Source organism: Ischnura elegans, chromosome 11 (assembly GCF_921293095.1).
Source record: "Ischnura elegans chromosome 11, ioIscEleg1.1, whole genome shotgun sequence".
NCBI classification, from domain to species: domain Eukaryota; kingdom Metazoa; phylum Arthropoda; class Insecta; order Odonata; family Coenagrionidae; genus Ischnura; species Ischnura elegans.
Genome location: NC_060256.1, coordinates 24,773,497 through 24,794,307, shown reverse-complemented (window position 1 = coordinate 24,794,307; position 20,811 = coordinate 24,773,497). Strand labels below are relative to the sequence as shown.

General features: G+C 37.8%; 1 protein-coding gene across 1 annotated transcript in view; it reads left to right on the top strand.

Annotated features, from left to right (window-relative positions):
- Positions 1-20,811, top strand: part of LOC124167724 — a 999,415-nt gene that overhangs the window by 110,917 nt on the left and 867,687 nt on the right. Inside the window, exon 2 of the mRNA XM_046545733.1 lies at positions 8,167-8,247. The gene's annotated coding sequence lies outside the window, so the exon portion shown is untranslated. The remainder of the gene's footprint in view (positions 1-8,166; positions 8,248-20,811) is intronic.

Below are 20,811 nucleotides of genomic sequence, written 5' to 3'. Positions count from 1 at the left end.
CGATTGAAGGTGGAGAGCTTAAGATATGCAATTTGATTTAAAACTGAGTACATGTGGTTTGGAGAAAAAGGCAACATTGGGATATGGAGATATTTCAGGAGAGGTTGGATAGAAAATGGGGGAATTAAAATACCAAAGCTCATATCTTTCTGACAACTGGAGTGTAAGGAGTAGGAAACCACAGAACCGATGCAGAGTAGAGAGACTGGAAAAACAAGTATCAGGGGTGTTGCATGATCTCAGGATTGGGAGCAGGGTCAAGAGAAAAGTACATAAAACTGTTGTGCGGAAGTGAACCTGGGCATGTGGAAATGAACTGATAAGAAAGGCCTAAAAAAGGACCGAAAAAATGGATGCGGCTTAAATAAATGGTGTGAAAAAAGAAGAAATAATATTAAGAAAAAGACGATAAGGGAGATTGCAGAAGTCTTTGAGATGAGCAGGTGCAAGATGGAAGGATGCAATGGTGTAGACAAATTTAAAGAAAAAACCAGGAGTATGTGAGGAATGGAATTCCAAATTTGCCGCTAGGAGGGAAGAGGAGAAGGCCAAAGAAAATATGGAAGGAGAATAATATGTTGAGAATGGCTGGGTGACTTGGAGGCGACTGTTTAGGATCAGTGACCCCTGATGGGAAATAAGCTTCACTGGAAGAAGTGGAATTCAATTTTATTCGGTAATGCTTTTCTTTAAGTAGAAAAATTTCAGCCTCTAATTTTTAAAGGCATTGTGTGAACTTTCCGGACATACAAATCACGGGCATGAAGTTATCGAGTTGTAGAACTTGGTAGCGTACTATAGATTTTGGTAGTTGTAGTACTACCAAAGTCTATAGCACGCTAAAATTTTATTCCATGGTGGTGTTTTTTTATTTTTTACTATAATTTTTCTAATTTTTCCTCTTTTGTAGCCATTAACTTTGGAACTATCGTGATGTACAACCAATAATAAATGCTTGAATACGCTGTAAAAATACCATGTGAATAACAATCACAAGTTACTGACGGCACGACTTTTTCATTTGACCAAATTTTATAACATTTGATCATTATTTTTATAAATATATTGACATAATAAAATCTTAGCTTCTCGAAGAAATAACTATGGATTTAAAATAATTGAATCGGCAACTATTATTGATTTTACAATAGCATGTTTAAATATTTCTATACTGTTGGTAGCTATTCAACTAGGGGATATCAAGATAGTTCCTCCGCATTCTCCAAGGGGATTTTTTGAGCTAGGAGTCTGAGCACAATTTACTCAAACTTTCTCTACACCGAGCTGAATGATAAGAATCCTAAAAATTTATGGCGAGAGCTCTGTCAATATTCGAGTCATAATTAGTAAATTCCGGGCATTAATAAATAATCTTCGCGCGAATCATTCTTAGCTTAAGCCTCGAGATTTCTCTCGCTTGATATTAATTCCAGAGAATAAAAAAATAATAAGAAAGTTTCCCTAACGCAACAGCCCAGACCTTCCATCTTCTTTCATAAAAACGTCATTGTTGATCTTTCTTCGCCCCCTCTGGAAAATCCTTCTTGGTATTCATTTTCCTCGTTGTCCTCCAATGAGCTTGGTCTTTTTTCGATGTCTTTTGTCATTCTTTGCATTCCTTTCGTTTGTTTTTTTTTCTCCCGCAAACTTCCTATCGACTTAGTCGCCCCACTCTCTCAAGCAGTACGTTGTCTCCTTTAGATATTTTTTTAATCCTTCCTCCTATCCTCACTTTCACCGCTTCCTTTCACTACTTTTATCATTCACTACTTGCTCACACTGGGTTATTATCTTACTCTTCATAAAGAGTGTGTGGACTCCTTACACGGAATTTTTGGGCCTCGTTGGTTTTCATGAATTAAAATGTTTGCTTTGTCATGCACGGTTACATTTTTTCCTTAATTATTGTATTGGTGATAGATTTAAAAGTATTGATTAACATTATTACATTCTTTTATCAAGAAGTGAAAAAACTTTTCTACGCTTGATTATGACCCGAATAGGTCGAAACTGGTTGAGAAAAATAAAGATTGTGTGGAATGAAAAAAAGATTACTTTTTCATCTATCATGTCTTCATTTTATAAAGCAAACTCGCAAAATTTGATTGATTTCATATTCTTTTTGTGGCTATTACACACGGTTATCGAAAAAGATGGTCAAGTTTCAGATGTTCATAGGGAGATAGTAGAGATAGGTTGGGCTAGATTTTTCAGAGGCTGTCCGATCCCTGCTTGAGTGCCTTGAGGAGGATACTTAAAGTACTCCGTCTGTCGAATTATCCGTGTCTGTCGTGTTAAATCCGTGCTTCCTTTGGCGCCTTTTGTTATGATTAGGCTGATGTCGATTCCGTAATGTTCTTTTGTTGAGCTACTAAATATGCATGCACACATTGAAATATATAAATTGTGTAAAAATACTGTTTTAGACAACGGATTTTTAAAATAAAATACATAAATCCAAGTAATTTTGTTTTAATGTAAGGCATGTTCAAAACTACACCATTCTAGCTTTTAAGATTTAGAGGTCTCACTGTCTCTCGTTCCGTCCGCATTTGGCCGGATGTTGAAATAAGTGTATGTGTGTCGGACACATCACAATTAAACAAGATAGTGGACTGTATAAAAAAAGAAAGTCGGCCGAGAGCAATGAGTGACTTTCCCCAGGTTATAGGCTCCACCTTCAGCATGCGTCATGCGTCTTAATGATACAATGCTACTCGTAGCACGATGTGTCAGCGAGTGAAGCCAGGTTCGTTGCCGAATGAACCCAGGAAAACATTAGGTAACCAAAAACTTCACCGACAGGTGTCGGGATAAGGAGCAAAACCCTGACTGCCCTCTTTAGGCAATAAATATCTAACATGACTTGCATTCACGAATGTGAATAAAGTGCAATGAAGAAGCTCTAGAATTAAAATTGGAAAAAAAACCTGGGAGTGAACACCGTGTACAACTACCCAATGCTATAATACACTTGGTAAGGAGGATATGCCTTGCTCACTGTTCATCATGCGGAGTCTTTTAAATGCGTAAGTGCTGCCGCAAAACGTTAGGAAATGCCCTCGTGTAGTTTTTCATAGTGCTGAAAGTCTTTGATAATTCTTATTTTCTGATTGGTAGCGAATGTCATATGCAGCTGCTTCAAAGGCCAGTTTAAATTACTCTCTTATAGATTGAAGATAAACAAGCTTTGTAAAATTACATAGCATGTTTATTGATAGGATACTTTCCGACGCTAAGTTGTCATTCTCGGGTTCGTGGAGTATGCCATTCTCGAAAATGGCGCCTAAGCATCGAAGCACGTCGTGCCAATAAAATTCTCTATTTAAATTTTCAAATCCTGTTAATCATCATTCAGCAAGAGTTTTCCCCAAGAAATTTCCGAATTTATCGATTTTATATCTCTTGTATTTGGGAAATCCGCATTTAATCACTCCGTTCAAATTTGAAAACTAATTCTTTGAAAATCTTTGACTTAATTTGGCGATTAGGGTATGATTGCATACACTCAGCATTTCTTATGTCGTGATACTACCGTAGGAAGCAGGAAAATTATGTTAATTAAATAACACCACTGGTGATACTCGATATGAGTTGATCTTGGCGATTACCTGCTAGAAAACTCCAACATCTCTTCTTAGTAGCAAACATGGTCATCAGGGAGAGAAATGCCGAGAAAAGATAAGTCACTAGATGAACATCTAGATCAACACTAACTTTACTTAGGCCTAGAGGAATTTGATCCTGTTTTTCATATTGAATATTTACTGTTGTGGTATTTGTAAAACCAAGGAAGAGTCAGTGAAAACATTGTCATTCAATATTATGCACGCACCTAATTGATCGATCAGGTATTTAAAATGGTTGAAAAATAAATAACCTGCTTAAAGTGAACCCAATGAGTAGTCTATCTCATTTTGTAAGCATGAAAATTGTCATAAGTGCGAATAACTGTGATAGGATTGGAGAAAAAGTATATATTGTTAATGAAGTTATTAACGTTCTAAATACTGGTCAAGTGGGTAACTATTGTTCAATGGAATATAGCGTACCACAGTATCAATGATTTCCTTGGATTATGGAGTATGCATCACGCTTAATTCCAAATTTTGAGTATATTAGGTTATTTTAGATTTTTAGTTCTTAAAATTGTTGTCCATATGATTGAAACACATCGAGCCAGCACTTAGCGAAGTATTCTGGATTCTTCAAACGTTTGCTCGACCATCAGTGCTGTGGTATGGGTATTTCAGAAATACTTTGCATCATTTCAGCCCCTTTTATATTGCTTATGGGTGATTAGCCCATATGGTGAGTGCTTTCTCCCAACCCTGGCTAAATTCTTGGAAAAAGAAAGAAGATTCTTCGGAACCAAGAGTTGAAACTTAAAATTTTCTGTCTCCAGAGAAGATACACCCAAGAAGTTTCCCTGAAAACATGAGCATGGCGAAATGGTCCATGCACATTCCATGGAGTCTTAAACGAGTTGCTGCAGAACTGAGATTCTGCAACGGAAAAGTTTGAAGGATGCGCAGTCGGCAAAGAATAATCTACTCCTAGTTTTGAAAGTAGCTTGAAAGACGTCGAAAAACATTCCTGTTCCGAAGAATGTAGAATAGAAACCCACGTAACGTCGGCCGAGAACCCAGCATATGTATATATATATATATATATATAGGTATATGCTAAGTCATCTGCGCAATCATGAAAAATGTTCCTGAAAAGGCCTGCGCTCAGGGAAATGGGGGAGACTCAGTATCGATCGATCGATATTCACATAGAAAAGGGTATATTTGGTGTTTCATCCAAGTAACTCTGAACTTTAGAGGAAATCAAGAGAAAATTTTCGTTTTTTTGCGTTTGCGAACCTAGGAAAAAACGTTCTGCCAATCACTTAAATAACGTAAATTGTAAGAAAAGATTTTTTATTGAGATTCAAAACTGTGGAATAGATTTCATGACTAGAAACATTCCTATACTTTGTTACATCTCAACTGTGTTGCAAAACTGACCTAACACTCCATTTCGTTTTTCAACATATTTTGTCTTTTAATTTCATTATTTTTTAGGGACATATAAACGCCATTCTTTGACACTACGTAACTATCGATGCAGCTATTGATATCTTTAGTTTTATACAATCCCCCTAAGTAACCTCTTGGGAAGTGGCTTGAGAATTTCCAATAACATTCCCAAAGTTTGAAGTGAACTACATTTGTGACCAGCGCGATAACTATTGTACATCATACACCCGCCTTGTAAGCTTATTGGCAAGAAGGATTGAACTGGAGATTTTGCAAGTTCAGGGGCAGCTTTTATGCTAAGAAATGTAATTTTGTTATTCATTGATCAATGATTAAAACCTTTTGATGGCAAACTAAAGACGATTTGTTATAAACCTTACTTAGTTTACTTAGGAATTACCCTTTTATAAAATATTTCTAAATTTTTGAGTACGCGAAGTTACAAAGATCTTAATTTTGGGTAGGCCATGAGTAAATAAAAGAGTACCTGAATACGTATTTAGTGACACGTCGTTCTCTGGTAATCGATCTTATGCATGCTATAAACTTCAATTAGCCATTCCCTCATTTCAAGTTCGTTAAAATACTGCTTGATTTTTTAGCTCGCAAAGTGACAAACACCTTAATTTTGAGTATCCTCAATTCTAATCATTAAATGTCTTCCTCTGCGTTCGATTTGTTCTCTCTTATTTATTAAATGTTAGTGTCACACAAACGGAATGAGCTCATTTGTGCATGATGCAACCAAGCCATTGGTTTCATTTTGTATCCAAATATTTCTCAATTTCGAGGAATATCTGTGTGAAAGGACGAAGGCGCTGAGCCGTGAACGAGGCTTAAGCGATCGAACGTGATGAATGTGTTCGAGAAACTTACGCGTTTCACAAAAAAAACAAAACAAAAGCGAAAATAATAATGGCTTCCAGTCACTGCTGCCAACGCCTTTCCGAGAAGAATCACTCCTTTGTGTTCAACCACCCTCGCATTTTATATCTTTCTATTTTGTGCATACACACACGAACATACATATTTTTCTTTTCCTCGAACTCCTTTTCAGCGCTGGCGATGCAGACGATTATTTTCTGCTTTCTTCTTTCCCTTTTTTCAGGGGCAAAACGAAGAGCTCCTCCTCTTTTTTTATTTTGTAAATAAAATCATCCTCACCGCCGCGCGTTGCGGGTTGGGGAAATTATTCGCGGTGCCGTCAGTGTTTTGTTTTCTCGCGTCCCATTTACTCCGGAGTTTACCACCACCCTCTCGGCTCGCTCCTCCCTTTTTACTCCACTCCTATATTGCTCATCCAAAACCTCCGCGACGCATAAATCGAAGTGGCAAAGTTTTTCGCGTGGAAAGCGGATCTCTCTACCTCTTTTGCTCCTGTTTTCGTTCGCTGCTGCTACGCTGTGCAGTCGTACCCTCCGGGCCTCGTACGAACTCACAGCCTCCAATTGGGGTCTTGCTTAGTCGTGCCACCTCCACCGTTCTCCCCCGGTGAAAGTGAGTGGTGTTCAAATCATCTCAGTTTCAGGCCGAGTGCATTTTCTTCTTTCGTTTGTTTTCGGCTCGTCTCCACGGGTGCGAAACGGGGAAAGAGAGAAGAGAGAGTTTTTGAAATGTTTGTGCATCATATGCCCTTCGAATGGAGGCAATGGGTTCTTCGATGCTTTATGTGGTGGATCTCGAAAACTTGAAATCAAATGAGACCCAGTTTTTGAATGTTATATGATTATGAACGCTAAACATTGGCGCCGATCCCATGGGGTTGGATAAATAGAGTCTAATGTCATCTAATGAAGTTAGCTACAATATCAATTTCTGTTAAGGATATGATGATCAGTGACGTAGCCAGGATTTTGAAATGGGGGGTTTTACCGGAGATTTTGGGGACCTTTCGAGGGGTAAGGAAAACACTCAGAGACATATCTTAAGACATCTTGCATACCTATCATGCATATCTATCAATGCACATGAAGGTTCTGGGTTCCCTCCCCGGAAAGAATTGGGATTTTTTATGCTGGAAACGTGATTTCTAGCACAGGCTATTCGGGCTTCCAACCGGGCGATCTCTCCAGTGGCTCCAACTCCATGGGGCCTGAGGAGGCCCGAGCCCCCTCAAAAATTCGTTATGGGTGTGAGGAAAAAATGTGTCAGGCTTGTCGATTTTCCCCGGAGTATCCAGATATCGAGATTCGAGTTATCAGGGTTCTAATGCTGGTCATATGATTCTTCTAAAATGCTTAAAAAACTTAAAACTCACTGCTTAAAAAATTTCCCGGGGCAAGATCCCCGGTTTGGGCCTCCCCTATTATTTTTTGTGAGTCGGCATCCCTGACGATGAATCGATATTATGTTACTAAATGCAAGAGAAGACGTTCTTGTTGACAATTTAAGGCATGGTGTGTACTGCAAATCGAGGCAATGGATTCTTCGATGCTTCATGCTGGTGATCTGGAAAACTTGCAATCAAATGGAACCCAGTCTTGGAGTGTTATAATATTATGAACGCTGAATCGATATCGTGTTACTAAAAGCAAGAGAAGACGTTCTTGTTGAAATGTTTGAGAAAAATATGCATTGCAAATGGAGGAAATGGATTCTTCGATGCTTTATGCGGGTGATGTTGAAAACTTGAAATGAATGATGCCAAGCCCTGGAATCTTATGGCATTATGGACGCAGAGGCGATATTATGGCACCAGAAGCATATTATTATTATTATTAAAAATAATGTTATATGTCGAACTTTCGGTCGGTTGAAAACGTTGATTGGTTTCACACAATTTAATAAATGACGTTGCAATAAAAACACAAATACATGGAGAAACACATAAACAGAAATACAGTTTAAGTTTGCCCTGAATGTAGTAAACATACAAAAATGAGTAAGACCCTTACAGTTACATATAATTTAACCTGCCCATGAAAAGGTCTTTAGGTTACTCATGAAGGGTGTTTAAGAGTGAATATAGAATTTCTATCTATACGCCACTGCCTATATATTTGCAAGAAAATAGGTGATAATTTTCATTTTTTTCTTAAAATATTCGATTAACCTTTTATAACACTGCTTTCTATGTTGTATTTTTTAACCCTTGGAAAAAACCAGGACGTATTTTTATTAATATTTCAATTCTTTCTTTCAGGACGCATTGGGCTGTAATTGGCCTGACTATGGTACTTACGGAATTTCTTCGGCTGATGTTCGTGCATAAGGAATAAAGAGCGTAAGTAATGATTAAAAAAATATAATGCATATTATACAGTATACTCCTGTCCTTTAATTGATGCGCGAGAATCAAAATTTGATTCATTGAACCAACATGTTATAAAATGATTACGTTTCAATTATTTTTTTTCGAGTTACGGTTGCATATATGAGATAGGTTTGAGTCGGTTTATTATTTGGAGATGCTTGCTTTGCGAATATTTCTTTGCAAAATTCCATATTTTTGTACCATTCTCTCACTCCTGATGAAATCACTGTCATTAGTTAAATTTAAAAGTTAAGTTATGCTAGCTATTTCATTTATTAACATTTTGAAACTTGTTTTAAAAAGTTGCATATTTTTTTTAAGAAAAACGTCGCGTCTTATTCCTTAATAATTTAAATCTTGCCTAAAATATAAAACTGATTATAAATCTTATTACATTGGAAGAAATATTTTAGCAGCAGTTTTTGATATAATGTTATGAAATCTATCCTTCAACCGCGTCTATTACTGACAATTATGCTCTGTTTCAAATGAATCGTAATTTTGTACTTTAACTATCTGTTAAATAAAAGTCTTGAGGTTTTTTGTTGCATCCATATTGGTAAGCTTTTCTTGAATTGTATTGACCATGATAAAAGAAATATTTCATACATACTATCTCTTCAATATCAATTTCATGAATACCGGAGTGATATTTTTACTCTTGTGCCTCCAGACATGTTATAGTTGCATTTTTATGGCAGCAATTAACTTTCACGGTTGCGTTCCTAGTGAACAGAATATCACCCGCAGCAATATCCATTCTGGAATCGGTGGGATAGAGTTAAAGCACGCTGGGTGGGGAATATCTGCCACCTTTTACGGTTTCGATCCCTCTTTGCGTACGTCCTTTTACCCTCCTGTGCAGCATTCTTTGGTCAACAAAATTCCTGTGGCCACTCTAAAAACCTCCGCCCACTCAGTGGCCAGTCCGTGCTATTCCTGAAGGTATTTGGCTCGCCCGAATATGGCTCGAGGCGAGATGAAAGTATCCACTGAATTTTATACATATTTTTTTAAACTTCAGATAGAGGTTTTTTTTCCTCGCTGCATTTTACTCCCTGCGGCTACATGGCTGGCTGAGAGGCCAAACGCAGCTGAAACTGAGCTAGGCTAATGGAATACGGAAATACGGGAGTTTCCCGCCAGAGGGAACTGCATCATATGCGCTGCGTTCCCACGGCTTTCAACGTCCGCGATGCTTACCTGGCGAGCGAATTTTGCCAGTGGGCAGAGTACCTGACATTCTAGGCATCGGTTTGATATCAATTTTCGAAGTATGTCGAATTTAAAATTCTAATTCTGCATTGTGTTTCATCAAACTCTGAACCGGTAATATCTTGAATATACTGACCATGGACCAGAATAGAATGATGAAGAAATATCATTACTATGATGACACGTATGGGGTAGTTAATATCAACATGTATTTTGTGAAAATCCATACTCTTATTTGAATTGCACATGCTGCATAAAGATCATTATCATGACTTCAGTTTTAAAGTGGTTTATTTCATTGTTGTTGCTTTATTATTTATTTTTAGATGGCTGGTATTTCCTAACTCAAAGGTTTATAATTGATACCATTAAAATAATCGTTTGAGTATTTTTGCATTACTGTGGCGCTATGTCTTTAAAACTTCCAGATTCTGATCGTAAGCCCCAGACACAGGGAACTCCGATCATCTGTCACTAGCTGGATGAGGGAAAGACTCCACAAACAGGAATAATCAGCACTCAAAGAAACAACTGTAACAAAATTACGAGTCATTTTCAGTCAATATATATTACAAGTAGAAATATTAAAAAACCAAATTTATTACAGAAAACAACGATAATAACTAATAATCTCATATGATGCATTGCCAAAAACTAAGTACAAGCTGTATTTGCCTGACAGCACCAAAAATGATTTTTAAGAAGTCACTCTCTCAGCCGACCGATGTGTTCACTGCGAGCGCCGAAAGAAGAGTCTGACCAAACCCCTAGCAGTGTCAGAGTGGAGGGGAGGATTTCGCAATGGAGTGTAGGGGGTGGGGGATAGCGCGATGTCCAAGTTAGCTTGTTGAATGATAATTTAATTTGTCAAAGTAAATTTAAAATAAAAAAAATCAATCGTCGCCGTCGCCGACAAAGTGGCTGAGTTCAAATACAAAAAAATGTCAAAGTGACAAAATAAAAAAAATATACAACATTAACATAAGTTTGGTTTACTTAGTTATCGCGCAAAGTCACGAAAGGGTACGGTCAGAGGATATTGATCTATTTGTTCAATACGCTGCTTGGTAAAGTATACTGTAACCAAGATCAAGATTAATAGATTATCTATAATGACATTTGAAGTGGTACTACTCAAATTTTTGCTCTAATTCATTTCTTGCACGTAAAGAAGTTATCGAGAGGAATTTTAAGGGAATAATTTTCATGGTGATTTATTCATGCGTTTTATGTGGATAAAAGAGAATATTTTATCCAAAGGAAAGAGCTCAAGGATGCATTGTATCCCCGAGGAAAATGGAGGCATCTTGAATTATGCAGGACATTTGAAAAGTAGGTTAAAGCCGTGATTTCAATGCAGTTCACCTGCTTCCACGACTTGGATTCTAGATCACAATATTCCTCCTTCAATATCGGAATTGGTGAGCGTTAATGGATGGATTTTCTCCGAACACAAACTTTACTGCGATGACGTCTTAGATCTGTATGCTAAAAACTGAGATTAAATTGGATGAGTGAAGCATCTTTCTATCTGGACTCCAGTTCGCGGATTAATATGGCTCGGGCTTGAATACTTTAAGGAATGACATGATGCAGAAAGCCTTTGGGTAAGCATAAAAGAGACTCTTTCGGCTTAACTTTTGAGGATTTGAAAACTCCATCCATATGAGGTATTTGATGCTGTAGCCCAAGAAGATTTAGTCCTGTTCACCATGTTCTTCCACATCTGAGTCTTCGTAGTTCCTAAGTTAAACCTAGGATTAGGACGTTGATCATTCAGTTATTTTGCCTCATGGGATTATCTTCATATTATGTCCCTAGCATTTTAATGAGTTTTAGGGTCATAAAATAGAGAAGACATCATTTGATATTCAGGTAATTTGAGCAATATTTTGAAAGAAAGGTTTTTTTCCTGATTCTTTGATGCCGCCATATATTATTTGGACGTTTAAATAATTATGAAGATAAAATCCTTTTATATATTCCCAAATTCCAATTCAAAGCCACAGTATGATCCATGCATCAAAAATTGTAATTTTTATTTAATATCAAGTAAAAAATGGTTAAGCGATATTTAATATGGTTTGTTTGAAGTTTGTATTAACTGCTACAATAAAATTTGCTTGAGAATTTTGTAAACACAATTTAGTCTTGAGGACAAACATACGATTGCTGAATTTTTGCAAATCAAGCTTTTTGTGAGACATTATTTGTATTTAATTGGCAATAAAATCACGGCGACGCCATTCTCATAATATAAATAACGCTTACACCACTTTTTCGTAAACGCATTTGTTTTTCTAGCTTTTGAGATCCTCTTCGGAATGAAATGACCCATCCCAGATCTTCCATCGTTCTCATTTAAATTTTTCCATAAAATAGAGACCTATCATTTTACAAATTAATAATTAGTATATGTATTCCTGGTTTTTGACTTTGCGTATTTTTATGAACTTCTGAGAGTCGGATATTCGTATGAGTATTTACAAAATAAGCTAAAACGGCATGGCAGCCAAGATTTTCTTTGATTTAATAATCCCATTCGAGGGAAGATTAATGGCCAAACCCGGATGATTAAGCTGCTTATGTTGCTTTCATAAAACAAGGCCTGATTGAGGAAAGGTTATTTTCAGAGAACCCTAATGGTTTCTCTTAGACGGTTTAATTCACAGTCTTTTCCTTCCTCTAGTTGTTAATTTGGAGAGTGGTCAGAGCAGTTCATAACGATATTCTCAAAATGTAGTGCAATATTGCTCTTCCTTCAAAATTATTAAATGTTAATATCTATTAGTTTTTCTTCGTGTTTCCGTCTTTGAATACGTGGAACTAATTGAGATATGTACGAGGGTCGCCGAGTAAGAATTGTAGCACATTTTTTTTTCTCAGCCGACAACGATGGTGCAAATTCGATACGCTAAGTATGAATTATCTGAAGTTGATGAAATCGCATGCAAGTTTTCTGGCTCTTCCGACAGATAGCGTAGCTGTAGGACCGTTTGAAAATGGCATATGCAAGTTACATACGTGCATGCCGTAAATTATATGCACAAGCAGCGTGCCGTCATTGCATTTTCTAACTGCAGATAAAGAAACTAAGGGAATTTATTCGCAAACGTTTGTGCAAAGTCTATGGAGTACCTGATGTCAATAGGAGTATCTACGGAGAATCGCAGAAATTTCCTTCCTTATAGAGTTTTTTTTCCTTTCTGTAGAAACATTAAGTCATGGATTTACTAGTAGTGGGCCCTGGTCGCTCTCATTGGGGCGAGGGTATTCCATATCCCTCTCTTCCATCCCTATCCCTACCCCCGAGGCATCGTCTGGCTCCTTATCGCGACGGCGCGGGCGCCTCCTTCCTTTTTTCCTTCCCTTCCTTACTCCTCCCCGGGAGCGCGGGCGTATCTGTTGTAGTACTGGGTCCCAGCCTCGGTGGTTGTAACCTTCAAAGAACACCCATTTGGGTCTCATTGGTGTCAATAGGATAATAAAAGTGCCGCTGGGCTCAAGGGATAAGGATATCAGAAGGCGGTTCGGTGCAGAATCTGCACTGCAGATCCAAGATTTGCAGCAGATGGGGAGATCATACACGGCAGTCACTCCTGACATTTTCCAGTGAGCTGATGTTGTTATTTGCGAATAAAGGCGCATTATAACTCGGCAGTGGGCACTAAATCTGCCAATCAGCAGAGGAATTCGATTCTTTCAGCGACTTCGGCACCATACAAGCCCAGGAGATGTTTTGATTGAACACGATAACGCTCGGCCCCACACAAGTTTGAGGACTGCTGAACACATCGCAAAACAGAGTTGAACAGTGTTACCCCATCACTCTACAGCCCTGACCTGACTCCGTCATACTTCCACTTGTTTGGGCCATTGAAGGTTGCCATTCGTGGAAGAAATTTTGAGGCTGATAGGGAGGTGGTTCACTCAGTGAAGGAATGGCTCTGTGACAAGAAGGATTGGTGACAACATGGCATACACACCCTTGCTTCATGCTGGATGACGGCCATAGAAAGGGACGGAGATTACGTGGAAAAATAAGTATGGGTAGCTGCAGCCTCATCCTTTCTTCTGTGTAATTCTCATCATGTGCAATTAACAAATGTGGAAGAATAAAATGGTGCAATTCTTTCTGGGAAACCCTCGTATTAAATATTGAAGTTTTTTGAATACGAAAGGAAAAAGAATTGATCCCTCTAGCAATTAAATTACATCTTAGCTGCAGTCATCTATGCCAGGACCAAGTAATCATTTGAAAAATTAGGCATTATAGAAAGAACTATTGAAATTAGTAAAATATACGGGTAACATAGCAGATATCATATCAATTTCTTACCCTTTCCATAAGGCTATTCTTATTGTTGCTGCCGCGACTTCCAATAATCCCCTCTCTAAGTTTTTCTCTTCATTTCATTTTACGATATTCATCCCATTTATATCAAATTTATTTTAAGGCACGAATTTCTTGAGTTGGGTTTTAGATTTAAGTCTCAGTTTATAGAATTTAAAAGTTCGGGCATATTGTGAAAATAGGTGACTAACATATCTATGACGTTGCAAATTTACACGGTAAATTTTATTAATCCAATTTAGATTTCAGCACATAAGTACTATTACCATGGCATTAAAAAAGAAAATATGCTTGGTTTATCTGCTATGATGTGGCTTCATATATAGTTCAACTACCTATTTTTAGGTACGTTATGGCAGTGACGATGCTCAACCGATTGTTAAGCACAAAAATAGTGGATGCATAGTGCATACAGAATTATCTTAAAAAACGGTGCGGTTTCAGTAATTCATAGAAAGATAGTAGGTATAGGCTGGATAAGATTTTTCAGGGACTACAAGGCCCTTCATAAAGGTCTTGACGAGGGTAATTCAAGTGCAGCAAGCCGTCCGTCGGAAGTGACGTTCAGCCGTGGTCGCCTAGGTGTTTTTTATTTGGAGTGGCTAATGTCGCCGCTAGGTTACTCGCTTGCCGAGCGGCTAACTGCTCGCATATGGAAATTATTACTTACGTAAACAAACTGTTTGAGGCTACAGACTCGAAAACACATTTATTTATTACATTTAAACTTGTCTCGGGAATCCGCGTGGGTAAGATTTTTTAAGAGCGCCGACGTTCCCGGTTTTGAATCGTCACCAATTCTCAGTAGCCGTGAAAAACGTCGGCGCTCTTAGAAAATCCTACCCGCACGGAATCTCGAGAAAATTTTAAGTATTCTGTTCACCGGGGAAGTGTAAAATCTTACATATTTATTTATTACCATATCACGATATCTAAACTCATATTCAACAGCTTATATTGGCCTTAGTGTTAAAAAAATTCTACAGCTACACGTGCACAAACAACCATGCCGAGAGAGGTGCAAGCTACCCAGGCAGGCCACGAACCCGCGACCTCTTGTTTGGCAGACGAGGGTTTTACCCCGCCAAGGTCGGAAATCCATTTTTGTATAAGTAATCAAACATCTATTACCATGAGTGCCGGTAAGATTGTCATGGAAGATCAGGAACCTGAAAAGCATTTTGGTCCGCACAGTGGTCCTGAATGTCAAAGGTCCGCGGTTCGATTCCCAGTCCAGGGGAATTTTTTCTTATGGCAATCCATTTATAAATCGATTATTATTTATTCATTTTCAAAACTGCTTCATTCTTTCATGATAATCCTGCATTTGCAAGCTCACATGTGTACACGGAAGGTAAAAAAATTAAGCCTATGAAAACTTCGTCTCAAATGCTAGGCGAACACCTGCATCAGTCGTTAATGCAGTTAGAATTTTACTTTTTTATATTTGCGCACCTTCCCGCGCTATCGAGTGATATTGACTGCGTTTGCAGGAGGTGGCTTTCCCGGGAGAACGAAAGCGTTTGTCAGGGCCGCAGCTGGGTGCGATATCGCCTAGCTGCCTCATAGCCGCACCGCCACCCTGCCGCACCCCTCCACGCCTTTCTCCCGCCCCCTTCAACCACCCGCTCCCTCCACCGTCTTCAGTTTTGTTCCCGCACCCCGCACCTCTTTTGTTTTCCTCACACCCAAACTCCTCTTCTCCTTAACCCGCACGACTGCCTTCAGACTTTAACCTCTTCCTCTCGTACTTCCTACCTTCCCGCGTTTTTCTTTTTTCCTCACACACTTTTCTTTATCTTCGACGTTCCCCTTAGTGCTCTTCCATATTCCTTCCACTTTCCGCAGCCCGACATTACGTTCCCCCGCTTTCCGAATATTTCTTTTCTCTCGTTTTATTTTTTTTTCGAAATTCATCCCGCGCGGTTGGTGTGTGTTCAAAGGGTCGTGCGTGCTTATGTTTGCGGCCCACGTTTTAGTGCCCTACTCGCAGTTCAGCATCGCGTAAAACCCACCGTGCGGATTAAGGAGAGCCTGTAGGAGTCACGGAGCGTATTTTGTGGTCCTATGCCGTCGAACTACTTTCGGTGCTACTTGTTTTCCTTAGCACCTACCGCACCTAGGGTGCTGACTTTTTGAGGCATTCCGCGTGACCTACCTCTAGTTTGAAAGAAATTACATTTTACTCTTTTGGGCATGACGGAGAACATTACTATTCTTTATCTGAGTAAGAAACGCTTTCACAAAATTTACATGATAGTATAAATTGCTGTAATTAATGCAAAGTATTAAGTAGTACTACTTTTGGCCCTTGTATTTCCAGGTACATAGGCACCTAGAGTCCTGACTTTTTTTATATATTCCGTGTGATCTACCTCTAGTGCGAAAGAAATCACTATTCACTCTTGTGAGCATAAGGGGCAAAATTATTATTCTATATATACGTTAGAAGCGCTTTAACGAAATTGAATTGATAGCTAAAATTGCTGAAATTAATGCAACGTATTAGTGTCCACTTCTTTATTGTTTCCATACAGTTTCGGAGTCACTGCATCATCGCTAGGTATGCATTGTCTTCAAATGTTATGCCTATGACTCAAATACGATGTTATAAATTTAAAATAATATAAAATGTGGTTTTCATTCGATAGAATTATTTACATCAGCCAGTGCAACGGTATCTAACCTGTAGCTTTTGTGCTTATGTTTCCTACCGTTGATTTTTAACCGTCCAATAGTTTTATCCGATGACAACTGGATACTTAACAATTTCTCCTTTAATTTGATGGACGGTTATGTCGCTTTTACATGAAAAAATTCGAATTTTTGTCAACAGCTTTTACCAGAATCTATAGTGTGAAAAAACTGACATTTTAATGTTCCACAATGCTTTATTGTTCTAACCCTGGGTTTCAACTATTGTAGAGGCATAATCAAGTTATCGATAATTGATAAGATCGGAAAAATTAAGCTTGGTAGAACAATACGAAGTGAATTATTTCGCACTATAAATATGTGGTTTCTCCAAGAGAAGTCTAAACACTTGATGTATATTTTTCACAGAGCATTTTTTTATTTCTCTCTAGAAAATTTTTAAGCATTACCAGGGAACAATGTAGCAATTGATTAATATGCCTACCTCTCTGGATTCCCAATGGTCTTTTTTGCTACAAGGATATTCATTTTAAGAGTTTTTCGTCATTATGGTCCATCAAAGATGGGGACCCACGTCAAATGAGGCGTTAGAGGTAGTAAGCGACACCCATTCTGAGCATCGTAACTCAACAAAAGTCGACTTACATTTTTTCATCACTATTTTCATAAAAATGCGGTTGAAAGCTGTATTTTAATAAGGGTTATTCGCACATTTTGCAATTGGAGGCTTAATTAATAAAAAATTAGCAAAGTAATCATTATTAGCCAGATACCATATCGAATTACATGCTACTATACGAATCGTTTGTGAAAAATGACACTTCATGATTGAACTTTATGTGTCTGCTGTTATTAGCTGTAAACATTTCCTCATATGTTGTGTCACCAATAGTTTCTTCATGTATTTCAGGAGGGGTTTGGTGCACCCAGGAACCTATATCATATTTTCTCTTAAGTATTGAAGACGGTAATCAATCATGGTATTTTTTTCGTCCTCCAATCTCTCTTTATTTTTCTCTTAAATGGTTTCACCAACTCATTACCAGCTTCGATCTCACCATTTACGAATCTTCTCGCTTCTTGACTCCCATCAATTAACCTCGATTTAGTTTTTCCATCGTTTCATATACGTATCAATCACAGCGTTACGTCAGAGCCTAATCCATATTGATCAGGACATGATGACACGCTGAAACGCACGTAGATGGAAAATTATGCGCGTAAATAAGTGCATATTAAATAGTGCAGATGCCAAGCGGCGTGGAAGCTCCTAGTTATTTGGTGATTGCACACAATTAAATCAATTTTAAAACAATGGGCACGTTTAAATATATATTATCCTATAATTTACCTACCATTCAATAAAAAGAGCCTTATTAGCACAAAAAGACTTTAATAATTATTAATAAAGTAACTTATATATGACACTTGGCTCACGGACGTCATTATGTGACAGATGTTTCATTGACTCATAGTTTTACGCTGACGATATATGAATGAAGCAATTCCCCGATTTTGATTAAAATTCAATGCGATTTCATTTTTTTGGGTACGCATAGTCCTAGAATGGTTATCAGCTGTGAAAAAATCTGCTCTTTTTATGATTTAGCCAATGATTAGTCTTTCACGTACAGGATTAGGAGAGAAGAAAAGCCTCGTGAAAACCATTACAAGAAGACGGAACAACCTTCTAGGACATATCTTGAAACGTAATGGGCCGATGAAGACAACCGTCGATGAATGGACAAATTAATTCAATAGATTACAAGAACGGAAAAGGAAGACCTCGAATTGGATATATGGATCAGAGAAAGAAGGATGTGAAAGAGAAGAAACACGTAAGTGTGAAAAGATTAGTTGACGGGATAATTGAGTGCAGACATGCGTCACACTGATCTTGGGATTTTTTACCAGTTATGATGATTCTTTCACGGACACTAATACAATCTATTTTTTACGGATCTTTCTAGTACAGGTAGAATTATTTCTTTTTGTAGTGACGCACTATTACTATTTTCGGTTTAAGTCGAAGAACTGACAGATGGGACTCAGTATCCCCGGTTTTATACTCTTATAAATGTAAAATAACCTTATCAAATAATTTTCTGCATTTTTTACTGCATGGTCACATGGAGCTTCTGTGCTCAGTTTTGAAGTTAAGAGTAAAACCTAGGGTATGGCGTGATTAAGGTTGGCATAAATATTTCCCTGATGCATTACTTTCGTATGCAGAACCATTTATTATAGACTGGTCTTTTCAATTTCGGTTCCAGTTACTTCGTTAGCCGGGTATGCAGTGTTACAGTTTTGCTTAGAAGTTGCAGAACTGACATATTAGACTTTATGTTCCCATTTATACTCATATAAATATATATTAATCCTATCAAACCATTTTATATGTAATTTATTACATGAATACATCTTTTCTTTTAGGCCTGTTCTGAGTTGGAGAGTTTACGTCGCTTCCGTATGCAAAACCATTTATTATAGATTGGTCTTTTCAATTACGGTTCGGTTATTTCACTAACCGGTGGCTCAGCGTTACTATTTTCAATGGAAATTTCATAACTGACGGATAAGACATTTTATTCCCAATTTTACTCTTATAAATATATATTTATCATTTAAAATCATTTTCTAAATAATTCAATGCATGTGCATGGAAGTTTGTTTTAGCTTTATTTTGAATTTGAGATAAAATCCAGGGCATTGCATGCTTAGGGATGGTATCCATATTTCCCTGATCGATTACTTGTACAGACAGAACCCTTTACTATAGAGACCTTCGCCGTTGCTATCCTTTTTGGTCCCTTTTCCAAGAAAGGAACATTTTTTTCCGCTCTCATTATTTCGGTAGAGGTCACGGTTTAGCACGATTCCTCTGTGAAATCCTAGTGGCGCAGGCTCTCTTCCACCTCTAGAGCCGTAAAATCCTTTTAGTAAAGCTTCAGGAAAGATGCGCGTGCAAACGTGAGCCCTGAATACAAACTACGCAGGTGAGTGCAGTGGAACAATCGGTGCGAGCTCAGATAAATAATCTCAATCCGCGTCAAACTGAAGGGAACGGGGCATATTTTCCGAATTTTCTCGTGTCTTACTTACCACGTGAGGCGGATACAATCCTCTTTTCAAGGATTTATCCCGTGGGCGCCGGATAAACTTAAGTTTGTTCCACTGAAATAATATAGGTAAAGGAAACGAAGAAGAAAAGGTGTTCTATATTCATGGGTCACGGGTGGGAGGTCTCAATCCTCTACCTACCGCAGTACCACACAACTGTTGGAAGATTCTCTGGTAAGGGATTAGGATTGTTAACCGCAATATCTTTTTATGACTTTAATTATACTTAATAGGGTAATTTTTGATTTAATAAAGGTTTAATATGATATTAAAACAAATTTTTTCGAGACAAAGATTTTAACACTTCAAAAGATGTAATTTTTCATGCATCTTTTGCCATTAAAAAAAGAAGTAGCTATTTCATTAATCTATTAATTATACTTGTAAATTACTAGCTATAAATATGATTACTATTTGTAAGCATTAATGAAGCACAGCTCAAATATCTCCCATCCTAGTTAATATTAGTTGTATTCATTGTTAGTTAATATTCATTGTAGTTTATAACGGTTTAATAGTTTGGAAAAATTCACCTATTCGATGCTTGGTATTTTTATCAAAACTCGCATTGATTCAAGTCCAAATAAAGTGGTACGAAAAAAACTAATGAAGTTATCTTGTGTAGCATATTGCGATGACAGGTTTTCAGCTGCCACGTTGACCTCGGGTGAATACTTCTGTCACTGGAAACGGGGCGACCGCCGACACTTGGGCTTCTCGTCATAAAATATTGCAAAGTTTGTGCTGAATTGAAATTGTGGAGGCCTACCACCGGGATGAATTTTCTTTCTAGTAATTAAACCCTAATAAGTTTTTAAGGGTATAGATGTTTAACGGCGGATGTCAGGTGTCTACTCTGGAGTTCAGATGCCTCCAACCAATTCTTCTTGCCATTATTACACCCGAAGAGGATTTGTTTTGAGGAGATCCATCCTGCCCTATAAGAGCTTGATGATTCTGAATATGCTAAGCCTGATTTAAAAATAAAAGCTATGAAATAGAAGTAGGATTATTACTAGGACCTCCATCTGATTACTATAACTACTACCAGATTATTATATTCGACGACCCAAATATGCACCATTTATTTACCATCACCATCCAAAAAAGTGCTCTAATACAGCAATTTTTTCTTCCATGAAACGTAAGCATCCACGTAAGTTTCTACGACCAATTTTTCGCGATGGAAA